The sequence below is a fragment of the Pan troglodytes genome, chromosome 16 (assembly GCF_028858775.2).
Source record: "Pan troglodytes isolate AG18354 chromosome 16, NHGRI_mPanTro3-v2.0_pri, whole genome shotgun sequence".
Taxonomy (NCBI): Eukaryota; Metazoa; Chordata; class Mammalia; order Primates; family Hominidae; genus Pan; species Pan troglodytes.
Window position 1 is genome coordinate 12,896,784 of NC_072414.2, and position 13,854 is coordinate 12,910,637.

The following is a 13,854-nucleotide window of genomic DNA, read 5'->3' on the forward strand; positions in this document are numbered from 1 at the left end:
ACACATACACCTATCAAAATCTTCCTTGTACCTTTTAATTGTATACATTTAGTATATGACAAATAGTGTTTTAAGAAATATAAAGAAACAATGCCAAAATTTATGTGGAAATGTGAAACACCCTGAATTTCCAAAGTTATTCTGAGAAATACAAACCATATGGGATGCGTCACATTCCCTGAGTTCTAATTAAATGAAAATCTGTAGTTAACAAACCCATATGTTACTGGCGTACACAGAGAAACACAGACCAGTGAGCAAAATGAATGTGCTCAATAATAAACAAAAATTTATATGGAATGAACACATTTTTCAAAACACCACCAAAATGACACAACGGGGAAGATTTCCAAAACTAGATATCCATATGCAAAAGAATAATACAGGACTCTTATGGTACTAGATACACCATAATCAACTCAAAATGATTAAAGATTATACACAAAACTTGCAACCATAAAGCTCCTATAAAGACAACCTCAGGTGTGCGTATATTTAGGGCAACTTGGATGTATGCTCAGGGTTCGCAAAAAGTAAACAAAAATACAAGGGAAAAAATTATTGACAATGAACTGCTTTGGTAGTGATTTGTGATTTTGTTTTTTCTTGATTAGTAACCAACAGCACAGCCACCAAGAAATTATGCACATGTGGGACCACGTCAAGCTGAAGCGTTTGTGCCCAACAAAGGAAACAATAAAGAAAATAAAAAGGCACACTAAAAATTACAAGTTTGGGATAAGGGATTATTTTTGAAAAGGTACAAGCGAGTCATACTACCAGCTGGCAAAAAAAAAAAAAAAAAACAGAACAATTGCCAGACAAAAACTGGGCAAATAACCGGATTAGATATTTTTCCAAAGAAGACAGGAAACTGACCCAATGTCTACAAAAACGTGGTTAACATTACTACTCATGAGAAAAATGCAGATCAAAACCACACTCAGATCTTATCTCACTCCAATAGAATGAACATTACAAAAAGATCAAAATATTTAAAAAGACAATTCCTGGTATGAATTTCCAGAAAGGGGAACTGTTTGTGGAAACATAAATTAGTATTAACACTATAAAAAACAGTTGGAGGTCTTGCAAAGAATAGGAAAAAAAGAAATACCATATCATCTAGCAGTCCCATTACTGGGTATAAATTCAACCTACCTGTTCATCCACAGATAAAGAGATCAAGAAACTCTCATCTACATACACTAGGAAATATTCTCCAGCCATCAAAATAATGAAACAGTGTCATTTAGAGCAACACAGATGAGCCTGGAACACATTATGTTAAATGTAATGAGCTAGGCCTAGAAAGACGAACACTGCATGATACCACTCATGTGAAATCTTAAGATGTTTATCTTAATGAAGTAGAAAGCACAATATTGGTTACCAGAGTTTGGGAGATAGAGGGGGAATGGGGAAGGATTGATTATGGAAACAAAGTTATCTTAACATTAAAGGAATAAATCTGAAGTTCTCCTCCTCAGCCTGGTGACTGGAGTTAACAATATCATATTTTTCTAGAGCAAGAAGGGAGAATTTTGAATGTTCTCCCCACAAAAAAGAAAAAAAAAATGCCTGGACGAGCAAATAGAGATCCTAAGTACCCTGATTTGATCATTACCCAATCTATATGTATGAAAATGTACCCCTAATTATGGACCTTTATGTTGTGAAAAAAAGTTAATAGAAATAAATAGGTATTGCTAAAAATCACAGGGAACCACAAAAGCAATGAATACCTAAAGGAATCCTCAGAAATACAAAGTGAAGACCCACAATCCTCAATATCAAACTACACTGCCAAGTTGTAGTTATACAGCTGATATATGATACTTGCATAAACTATGGACAAAAACAGGGAGAACAAAAACATGATCAACACAAATATGGACACAGTCAACTGACTTTGATAAAGAACACTGCAATGTGGAAGGCAGAGAATGAATACCTTTGAGAAAAATGATATTCAGATGCAGAAGCGAGAAATAGGACCTTATTTTACACGATGTATGAAAATGAACACCCCCTCCCCCAAATTGAAGGCAAAACAAAAGACCATAAACCACAAAATGTTTTTAACTAAAACACAGGACGAGCATATATTTTGGGTCACTTGAATCTCTGCTCACCTTTGCAAAGAGGAAAATAAACAAACACCCTAGAAGAAAAACCTCATTGACAATTAAATGCTTTGTCACTGATACATATTTTCTTATGTGGGTGACAAAAATTACATGCATGAAACGCAAAAATAAATATATGGGACTATGTCAACATGAAAAGTTTCTGCACATCAAAGAAAACTACTTTCCAAATTAAAAAGCATCCTATAGATTAGGCAAAAATTTCAGGCAATCATGTAATTCACAAGGAGTTGTCATCTAACATGTACACAAAAAACACTACAAAGTAGCAAAAGCATCCAATCTAATATTTTGCAAAGAACCTGAACAGACAATTCTGCACAGCCATAAAATCGAACAACAAATAAGAGATAAGGTCCTCAAAATAAACTATTCATTAGAAAACTGTAATTCAAAACCACACACAGATAATCTCACACTTATTGAATATTCCTAGATTTTTTTATAAAAAAAATAAGAGGGGCTGGGAATGGTGTCTCATGCCTGTAATCTCTGCACTTTGCGAGGCCGAGGCAGGTGGATCACCTGAGGTCAGGAGTTTGAGACCAGCCTGACCAATATCGTGAAACCCCATCTCTACTAAAAATACAAAAATTAGCTGGGCATGGTGGCGGCGCCTGTAGTCCCAGCTACTCCGGAGGCCGAGACAGGAGACTTGCTTAAAACCAGGCAGAGGTTGCAGTCTGCCGAGATGGCGCCACTGCACTCCAGCCTGGAAGACAGAGCAAGACTCCGTCTCAAAACAAAAACAAAACAAACCCCAAACCAAAAATAATAGGAATGCGGGTGTGGTTTTGGAGAAAGGGAAACTCATACACTGTAGGTGGAAATGAAAATTAGGGTACACACCATGGAAAACAGCTAAATAGCTGGAAACTCCTCAAAGAACTGAAACTACAGATGTCCCCTGCTCTAGAGAGGTCTCTTTTGAAAGGTGCTGAGGCATCAAAAATAATCCTAGACTCCAGCTCAGAGGCCCCTGAGGCTCGGAGGGACCCAGGTCCGGCGTTTCACCGCCAGCTGTGGGCCAGGGCGCTCCTATACGCTGGACGCGGGTCGGACATTGGCATAGCCTTCCCGGTCGGGGTGCGGACGCTGCAGTAGCCAGGACCCCACAACCGCCCCCACGCGGAGGACTCGGGCCCAGATGCCCACGAAGAAGTGAAAGCACGAAAACAGGGAGAGGCAGGGAAGGAGCCGGGAGGGTTCCCGGTGGGGTCCGCGCCCCCGCCACTTACCGCGGAGACCTGCCTCCTACTCCACCATCACATGGAACCCACCACTGCTTCTCCGAAGCTCGCTCTGACCACGCCGCTGCTGCTGCTGCAGGGGCCTCGAAGGAAGTGCAGTCTCGGCTTCCGTAGGGACACGCACGCTGGCAGCATCCCTCGTGCCAGGTTGAAGCTCCACCCCCTCTTTTTTTTTTTTTTTTCTTTTTTATTGATCATTCTTGGGTGTTTCTCGCAGAGGGGGATTTGGCAGGGTCACAGGACAACAGTGGAGGGAAGGTCAGCAGACAAACAAGTGAACAAAGTTCTCTGGTCTTCCCAGGCAGAGGACCCTGCGGCCCCCCGCAGCGCCTGTGTCCCTGGGCACCTGAGATTAAGGAGTGGTGACGACTCTTAACGAACATGCTGCCTTCAAGCATCTGTTCAACAAAGCACATCTTGCACCGCCCTTAATCCATTCAACCCTGAGTGGATACAGCACATGTTTCAGAGAGCACAGGGTTGGGGGTAAGGTCACAGATCAACAGGATCCCAAGGCAGAAGAATTTTTCTTAGTACAGAACAAAATGAAAAGTCTCCCATGTCTACCTCTTTCTACACAGACACAGCAACCATCCGATTTCTCAATCTTTTCCCCACCTTTCCCCCATTTCTATTCCACAAAACCGCCATTGTCTTCATGGCCCGTTCTCAATGAGCTGTTGAGTACACCTCCCAGATGGGGTGGTGGCCAGGCAGAGGAGCTCCTCACTTCCCAGTAGGGGCGGCCGGGCAGAAGCGCCCCTCACCTCCCGGACGGGGCGGCTGGCCGGGCGGGGGGCTGACCCCCCACCTCCCTCCCGGACAGGGCGGGAAGCTCCACCCCCTCTTAAAGGGACGCGCCTCGGACTTGCCAGAAGCAGCCTTGGGTGGCAAAACAGGCTGAGCCTCTGCCCAGCCCCAGGGGACGACGAAAGACCCCTGGTCTCTCATCCTCCCCAGCTTTCGGGCCCTAGAAGTCGCAGGGACGCTCCCTGTGACCCCCTCCCCGAGATCGGCTCCCTTTGCCTAGGGAGCACCCGGGACCTGCCCCTGCCCTCCTCTGGACCTCAGTTTCACCATCCGCAAAGGAAGCAGCCTCGCTAGAGCTCTGGGGTTCCTCAAGTTTGGCGTCTCAGGATCCAGGGTGTGCTCCCCTGCCCCTCTGCAGAGGGGGTCCAGAGAACCACAGAAAGCTGGGGTCTGGAGGGACAGTCCGGAGGGCAGCAGGGCCTCCCCGGCCTCACTGTCCGCATCTGTCCTGTGGGAGCCCGGGGGCCTCGCTATGGCCCAGACACCCACAGCCTCACCAGGGCTGCCTGGGTCACCGGGCTCCCCAGGAGGCAGGCAGGGGCCCTGGGGTCCAGCGCTGCCCCCACCTCAACTCCATCCTGCGTCAGGGCCCACGAGGGGCCCTGTGGACTGGACGCAGGCCCGCCCATTCCCAGGGAGAGGCTATTAATTATTGCCTCAATTTCAGAGCCTGTTATCGGTCTATTCAGAGATTCAACTTCTTCCTGGTTTAGTCTTGGGAGGGTGTATGTGTCAAGGAATTTATCCATTTCTTCCAGATTTTCTAGTTTATTTGCGTAGAGGTGCTTATAGTATTCTCTGATGATAGCTGGTATTTCTGTGGGATCGGTGGTGATATCCCCTTTTCTATTTTTATTGCATCTATTTGATTCTTCTCTCTTTTCTTCCTTATTAGTCTTGCTAGCGGTCTATCAATATTGTTGACCTTTTCAAAAAACCAGCTCCTGGAATCATTGATTTTTTTGAAGGGTTTTTTGTGTCTCTATTTCCTTCAGTTCTGCTCTGATCTTACTTATTTCTTGCCTTCTGCTAGCTTTTGAATGTGTTTGCTCTTGCTTCTCTAGTTCTTTTAATTGTGATGTTAGGGTGTCAATTTTAGATCTTTCCTGCTTTCTCTTGTGGGCATTTAGTGCTATAAATTTCCCTCTACACACGGCTTTAAATGTGTCCCAGAGATTCTGGTATGTTGTGTCTTTGTTCTCATTGGTTTCAAAGAACATCTTTATTTCTGTCTTCGTTTCGTTATGTGCCCAGTAGTCATTGAGGAGCAGGTTGTTCGGTTTCCATGTAGTTGAGCGGTTTTGAGTGAGTTTCTTAATCTTGAGTTCTAATTTGATTGCACTGTGGTCTGAGAGACAGTTTGTTATAGTTTCTCTTCTTTTACATTTGCTGAGGAGTGCTTTACTTCCAACTATGTGGTCAGTTTTGGAATAGGTGTGGTGTGGTGCTGAAAAAAATGTATATTCTGTTGATTTTGGTGGAGAGTTCTGTAGATGTCTATTAGGTCTGCTTGGTGCAGAGCTGAGTTCAATTCCTGGATATCCTTGTTAACTTTCTGACTCATTGATCTGCCTAATGTTCACAGTGGGGTGTTAAAGACTCCCATTATTATTGTGTGGGAGTCTATATTTTGGTTGAAGTTGAGTTTCTAGTCAAAGAAAAAAACACATGAAGGGCATTCATGTTTCCAGGAACAGAAGCATCCTGTCTGGTTTTTCAAAGGTGAAGGGAGCAGTCTGAAGGGGCCATGGCATACGTGTGTCTATAATCAAAGCTCACAGCCAAGGCCCTGGGGGAGGGTCAGGGGTGCCCCAGGGGGTGCGCCCCATCCAACACTGCACTGCCAGGGGCCTCGTCTTTATTAAATTCTGGGCCTTTTCCTGGGCAATAGTTACACAAGGTGGGTTCAATCAACCCTGTGTCCTGTGGCTGCCACCCATTTCAGGGTCGTAAAGGTAATGATCACCCCTTCACCTTCTGCTGAGGGTCCAGGTGACCCCCTGGTGGTGTAATCCAGGCCCTCGCCCCTAAGGGGTCCTGAGTCTTGCTCACCACTGAGTCCTTGGTCTAGGGCTCCCGCACTTGTCCAGGTACCATCAAATGCTGTGTACTGAGAGGCGCTTGCGTAGAGCCACTTCTTCCCCAGGCAGCACAGCCCTGCTCCTGCTGACACCATGGTCCAGGTGGTACACATCTTTCTGCCCGCAGGTCCCATGGAGGAGCAGCCTGAGAACAAAGCAGCACCCAGAGCTTGTTTTTTTCAGAGAACCTGGCTCTGTCCTGTCTAGAAGCCCCACAGCTCTGGAAACCAGGACCTCCTGCTTTTCAGAGCCTAGATGTGCAGGATATAGATGCACCTCAGAGGTCCTGGGTGTGAGGTGGAAGGTTGGGGGACACTGGGCTTCCTACTGCTGTGCTCCCATTGCCACATCTTCTACCTGGTGGGACAAGGCAGCTAGCAAAGGTGACAGATTCACCCAGACACTGTGTCCTCCCACATCCTGACCTGGCACCTGAGCCACACTGCTGGCTCTGAAGTTCCCAGGAGCGTGTGTGTGCTGTGACCAGCGGACCTATGGCATGTGCCGTCTTCCTCCCTCTGTGGCATGGTACCAGTTCCTCTGATGGTGTCATGTGAGGTCTCGTCCTGATGGGCAGAACTTTCTATAAACCATCCCGTGGCCCCGGGGAAAGGCAAGCTCATCCCTGCAGGTTTAGTTGTTTCTGTTAAATGCAACCCTGTTCTTCCCAGGATGTCAGGGCCTGGTGCAGTTGTCCCAGCCTGGCAGGCAGTCCCCTTGATGGTTTTGTGGAGCGCGCAGCCTGGGCCTAGCTCATGACCCTGGCAAAGGGCAGGTGAGCCCTGGGGCTGACCACCTGCACTTTCTGTTTGGTGGTGGGAGATGTGGGGCAATATTTCTTGCCTTTCCTTTAGAGATCATCTCCCAGCCTGCACAGACCACTAGACCCCTAAAAATGTGATTTGTAGGCAAGGCCTGGCTCTCTGTGGTGCTTTTCTCTCCCCTCCAAGCACCTGTGACTCCCAGGCCTCCAGCACCGCCGGTTTCCCCTATCTGTGCTCCTGATGCAGGGGGAGGACTGTATTATGGCAGACAGCATGCTGGTTTACACAGTTCTGGGACAAAACTGTAGGTATACATTATTTTATGTCCCAAGTAAATGAATCCAATTTCTGGATGCTTTTTTGACGCAGAGGGAAGAAATGCATTGGTGAGATCCATGAGCCAGAGCTCAGGTCCATGCTCAGGCTCTGGGAGCAGCTGTGCAGCTCTGGAGCTGTTGCGGGGCCCGGGGAAGGCGTAGGTGCTGTGTCTTTGCTCACGGTGTTAAAGGCTTTATTTGTTTCTTTGTTCAGTTTGTTTTCTTTGATCCCTGTTTAGCAATACTGAAAATCAAGCATTTCTAAGAGGCGGAGACCTTGATTTGGAGCAGGGGCGGGGCATTGGGTGGAAATGGAAAATAGGTTGATAGTGGGAATTTCATGTTCTGGAGCTCACGTGCAGCCTCTTGATGGCCCCGTCACAAGTTCACCTGATGACCTGAGTGGCCACTGTCCTTCTCCTGAGTGGTTTGCGTGCTTGCGAGGCACATGAGCAGTGCATGCTCACATTCTTCAATTGAAGGAACTAAGAAGGGTTTGTCAGCAGATTGTAAGCCTGAAGCTGCCAGTGTTTGGTCCACAGTAAACCACATGTGGAGAGCTTTAAAAAATTGCCTTCAAATCTGGCAAGAAAATTACAGTAATAAATTATTACTATAATACACATATTTATTTAGTTACAATTATATATATAAAAAACAATTTTGCAGAAGTTTCCCATCGACCAGCATTTATTATTATTATTATTTTTGCATGATAAGTTTCCAAGGAACCTTAGTGATGGGGACTGTCTCTTTTAAAATTAAATTGTGTAAATAACTCCCAGAGCCATGCTGGTAAGAAACAAAACAAAACAAAAAGAACTAGAAACTTGAAACAAACGTAGGATTTCTGCCGGTAAAAGGATGCAAAGCAGGCCTGCCTGCTGCACTTCCCCAGAGCTAATCCTTGAGCCAAAAGAGCTTCCTGGTGAAGCCTCGCACTCTCCGTAACAGGGTGTGGGGGGACCGAGACATGTGGGCTCCAGACTTGACCATCTTTACCTAGTTATGGGATTTCAATCATGTCTTTTAAATTCTTTGAGCTGCAGTTTTCACATATATAAAGTGGAAATATTTTTAAATTTTTAATTTGTATTATAACCTTGTGTAAAGATAAAATAGTACACTTGAAAGCATTTTAGCTGAAGTCAAACGTTCATGTGTGTGCATGCGATGGCTTAATTATTTTAGGGCTTATCCTGGTTTTACTGGTACTGTTACTAGCACTGCTACTTCTCCATATCTCTGAAGACTATGAAATACTTAGAACTGAAGCAACAAGAAGCACCTGTTAAAGGGTTCTATGGCCGATGACAGATTTGACACAACTGGATATAATAATATGTTAGATGGTGACTAGAGCACTGCTGAGCAGAGACTTCATGCTGTTCAAAGTCAAAGGTGTCCCTAGAATTCTGAACCTGCTGAAGCAGCATTCAGAACTGAAGTTGAGAAAAGTACATTTTCAATTAAAGAAAGTCTGAGAGAATGTGTTGCCATCACACCCAAACCACAATAAATGCAAAAGAAAGCTGTTCAGCTTGAAGAAAAATGATAACAATTGGAAATTCTAGTTCTCAGAAAAGATGAAAGTGTGCCAAAAATAGTAAACACGTGGAGGGGAAACTGCTGTTTTAATGACATCCTCCAGGAATTACAACATGTGCAGAAGAAAAATCTATGACAACATGGCACAAAAGATGAGAGAAGGGAGGAGGGTAAGGTAAGGTTTTTATATTTTATATACAGTGTTATGATATTTAATATACTTTAAGTATTTTTATTTTAATTTCTAAAGAACTCACTAAAAATAAATAAATGAAACAAAGAGTCATAGTTAAGAAAAACACAAGATACAAAATCCATACTAAAAAAAAAAAGAAAACCCCATAAAACAAACAAACAAACAAATGAAAACTACAATAATCCAGAAGAAGACCAGGAAGGCAGAACAGAGACTGTCAAAGTAGGTAAAAAGGAAACCTCAGTATCAGCTTTTAAAACGAAATACACTTATGAGGTAAAGATACAAATAGATTCAAACTGAAAAGATGGACTAATATACACTATGCAAATCTTTGTTATCAAAAACTGCAGCCAGTGTATTAATGGCAGATAAGACAGACTACAAGAAAGACAAGCATCAACAGGGATAAAGAAGGATGTTTTATGCAATAAGTCCATTTGCTTAGAAAACCTAATAAGCATAAGCATGTATGCACCTAAGAAAAATAACAAAATACACAAAGCAAAAGTTATTGAATTAAAAGGATAAATGCATAAATCCACAATTTGACAATTCTAATTCTTATATCTCAGAAATTAATAGAAAAAAATAACTACGACAATAAGGCTACCCGGTATTAATAGGAGAGATTATAACCAGAGCACTGGGAGAAAAACAGCAATATCCAATATGCTTACAATATTGGTTGACAACTCAAAAGTTCCCAAAATAATTTTTGACACTAAAGGTAAATAGCCTGGAAAACCTAAAAGTCAGCATAGGAAGGAAGTGGAAAATGAAATGCTGATTGAAAATAAATCTGGAAGTCCGGGCGCGGTGGCTTATGCCTGTAATCCCAGCACTTTGGGAGACCAAGGTGGGTGGATCACCTGAGGTCGGGAGTTCGAGAAATTCTGTCTGTACCAAAAATACAAAATTAGCCAGGTGTGGCGGCACATGCTTGTAATCCCAGCTACTCGGAGGCTATGGCAGAAGAATCGCGTGAACCTGAGAGGCAGAGGTTGTGGTGAGCCGAGATCACCCCATTGCACTCCAGCCTAGGCAATAAGAGCAAAACTCCATCCCCCACCCCCCCAAAAAAAGAAAAGAAAAGAAATCTGAAAAAAGGAAAAGAGAATTGAGGATAAAGCTTTGGGATACAAAATCCAAAATCAAATGCTAGAAATAAGTTCAAATATATCACTTTTTCCTACCAAACATAGAAGGATTAACCTCATATATTAAAATACAAAATATCAGTAACAAAGCAGCACTTTCAAATTAAAGAAAGAAAAATAATGGGAATAAAAATTTTAAGTAAATATTCACAGAAAGCAAGCTGCTACCACAAAATTAATTTTAGTTCAAATAAAATTTAAGGAAGAAATAATGAACAGCAGGAGAGACACTGCACATGGAGGGACCATAGAACCGAGTAGGTGAAGCAACGTCAAGTCCAACGCTGGCCTCGCCTCCAGGACATACAAAGAAACTAACAGGAAGAGCAGGTCTAGAGAGGGACGCTGGAACTCATACTTCTGAATTTAAATGGGAAATAGACAAAAATGTTATGTGTTTATAAAAGATTTTAAAATCACAACAAATGCTGAATATACAGCATTTCCTAGTATATGTAATACTTACTAAATGGGACTCATATTAGGTTGCAAAAGAAATTACAAAAAAACTGGAGCTAGGGACCAAAGGACTAACAGAAGTGAGAACAAAAAACACACCCCATATATTTTAGGAAAAAACGGCACAGTGATTTAATGGTAAGTCACTATAAACATGAAGGGAAAGACTGCCATCCAAGGAAGCGCAGAAAAGGACACCCCTCAGGTCCTGGATGGAGGAGGATGACCCCCAAGTCCTGGATGGAGGAGGAAGACCCCCAATACTGGATGGAGAAGGATGCCCCCAGTCCTAGATGGAGAAGGATGCCCCCCTCAGTCCTGGATGGAGACGTCATGAGTAACTGTCGGTAAGAAACATCATGTTCCTCATTCTGCCCTTGCTCCTTGGGCTCCAACAGGAAAAACCAGAAATTCTGTGGATATAAAACATGGAAACATTCATTCTTTAAAGAAAAAGGCTGCAGAGACAAGAACAGCGAAAGGATGTTATTGAATACATGCGAATGGATAAAATATGAATGATTATGTTCTCATGTTCAACCCAATTTTTAAAAGTGGATGTATGAGCAGTGCGAGCATTTAGTCAGGCCATGGTGAGCCTGTGGGCAGCGGTGGCAAACCCGGACTCTGCCCGCCGACACCAGCGGCCCCGAAACCCTAGAGCCAGAGGCCACCTAGTGGCCAAAGTCAGGCAGTCGGCCCACAGCTGCAGGAGAGCTGCAACCCGCCCTTCAGCGGATTCCTGGAGGCTGCACAGTGCCCAGCTCCCGCCACCCGGTGCTCTGGGCGCGGGCAAATGACCCTCAGGCCATCTGGGACCGGACCAGCCCTGCAGCCTCAGCGGTGGGCTCAGGGACGGCTGCCACGTGCACACGGTGAACTATAGCAGCTGTGGCGGCCCCCGACCCTGTGCAAGCCACCGGCAGTGCAGACCCCATGACCAAAAGCCGCCGCGTCCCCTAACTCAGGCGGTCGGCCCCCCAGCAGCCAGAGGGAGGAAACCTGCAGCTCAGCCCCATCCCAGCGCTTGCACTGTGCTCAGCGCCTGTAATCCCTCTCTCTGGGCGCGGACAAGGAAGACTGGACCTTACGGTGGGAGGGCGGTGCACTCGGGGACCCTCAAGCCTTCTGGAACAAGCCCTGCCATCCTCCGCCGCGGGCTCAGCGGCAGCTGCCACCTGCACACTCCTGGAAGCAGCAGCGGTGGCAGCTCTGGTCTCTGCCAGCTCCAGCAGGAGCGCGGACCGTAGAGCCAGAGGTCACTGCAGCGCGTTAGGAGGTTGGCCTCTCAGCCGCAGGAGGGCGGGAATCTCCGCCCAACCAGATCCTCATGGCTGCACAGTGTCCAACGCCCACGACCCCGCAATCTGGGCGCTGGTCTAGGAATAACGGACCCTAGGGTGGAAAGGCGGTGCACTCACCCACCCCTGGGTAGCCTCACACCAGCCCTGCCAGCATCTGCCTTGGGCTCAGCTGCAGCTGGCGCCTGTGCATGGTGCATGGCAGTAGCAGTGGCAGCCCTGACCCTGCCCTCAGACACAAGCAGCAAAGACCCCAGGGCCAGACGCCTCCAAGGCATCTAAGTCAGGTGGCCGGTCCCATAGCTGCGAGAGGGCGGGAATCGGCTGCTCAGCCCCATAGCAGCTGTGGCAGCCCCCATCTCTGTCCATGCCACCAGTAGCACGAACCCCAGGGCCAGATAATGCGGCGGCGCCTAATTCAGACTGTAGCTGCAGCAAGGCGGGAATCGGCCGCTCAGCCCCATCCTGGAGGCTGCTCAGTGTCTAGCGCTCGCACACCACGTCCTGGGAGCAGTCTAAGGAACAGGAGACTCTAGGGTGGTAAGGCGGTGCACTCAGCGACCCTCAGGGTGTCTGGGACCAGCCCTGCCAGCCTCTGCCATGCTCTCAGCTGCAGCTACCAGCTGCACGGGGCCAGGTGGCGCCCGTTAGCAATGGTGGAAACCACACCTCCATCCCCCGACCTTGCCTGCCCCCAACAGCAGTGCAGATTCCATGGCTGGATGCCTTGCCAGGGCGGGAACCAGCCGCACAGCCTATTCTGGGCAGCTGCACAGGGCCCAGCGCCCGAAACCCCGAGCTCTGGGCGCGTGCCAAGGAAGAGTGCACCCTAGGCTGGGAGGGTGGTGCACACCGCGATCCTAAGGCTTTCTGGGACCAACCCTGCCGACCTCTACTGAGAGCTCAGCTGCAGCTGCCACCTGTACAAGGGCACGACAGCAGCAGAGCAACCCGGCACTTTGCCTGCACCACAGCCCTGACACCAGGGACAACGCAGCCTCAGCGCCTAGTTCAGGCAGTCAGCCCCGCAGCTGCAGCAGGGCAGAAACCTTTGCCCTCGGCCCAGTCTCCTTGGCTGCACAGTTCCCAGTGCCCGCGACCCGGAACTCTGGGCTCAGGCAAAGGAACAGCGGACCCTAGGGTGGGATAGTGGTCCACTCAATGACCCTGAGGCTGCCTGGGAAACGCCTTGCCAGCCTCTGTCATGGGCTCAGCTGCAGCAGCCACCTGCACATGGCGGGGGAGCAGACTTGATGGCAACCCCAGACCATGCTTTTACACCAGCCAGGCACACTCCAGGGCCAGGCGCCGCCCAGCGGCCAATTCAGGTGGTCCGGCCCCAGCTTCAGGAGGGCGGGAACCGGCAGCTCAGCCATTTCCTGGCGGCTGCCCTGTGCCCAGCCCCTGCACACCCTGATCTGGGCACCTACAAGAAAGAGCTGACTCTAGGGTGAAAGGGCCGTCCACTCAGCGACCCCCAGGCTGTCTGGGACCAGCCCTGCCTGCCTCTGCTGTAGATTCAACTGCAGTGGTAACCTGCACAAGGCGTGCAGCAGCAGCTGTGGCAAATTCTGACCCTGCCAGCGCCACCAGCAGCGCGCACCCTTGGGCCAGAAGACTCCACGACGCCTAAGTCAGGGGTGTTGGTCTCCAGCTGCAGGAGGGCAGAAACTGGCTCTCAGCCTCACCTCAGAGGCTGCATGGTGCCAGAGCCAGGGCCCAGCTCTTCTAGCGCAGGTTGTGGAGGGGCCAGGGGCCCCCCAGGCTGGAGAGGCCCCCCAGGCTGGAGAGCAGCGTCATGAACACAGCTTACTGAAG

The 13,854-nt window shown here is 47.5% G+C and overlaps 1 long non-coding RNA gene across 1 annotated transcript in view; it reads right to left on the minus strand.

Annotated features, from left to right (window-relative positions):
- Positions 1–10,842: 10,842 nt before the first annotated feature.
- Positions 10,843–13,854, minus strand: part of LOC134808502 (uncharacterized) — a 36,001-nt gene continuing 32,989 nt past the window's right edge. The window contains exon 2 of the long non-coding RNA XR_010151577.1: positions 10,843–11,148. This is a non-coding gene — a long non-coding RNA (uncharacterized LOC134808502). The remainder of the gene's footprint in view (positions 11,149–13,854) is intronic.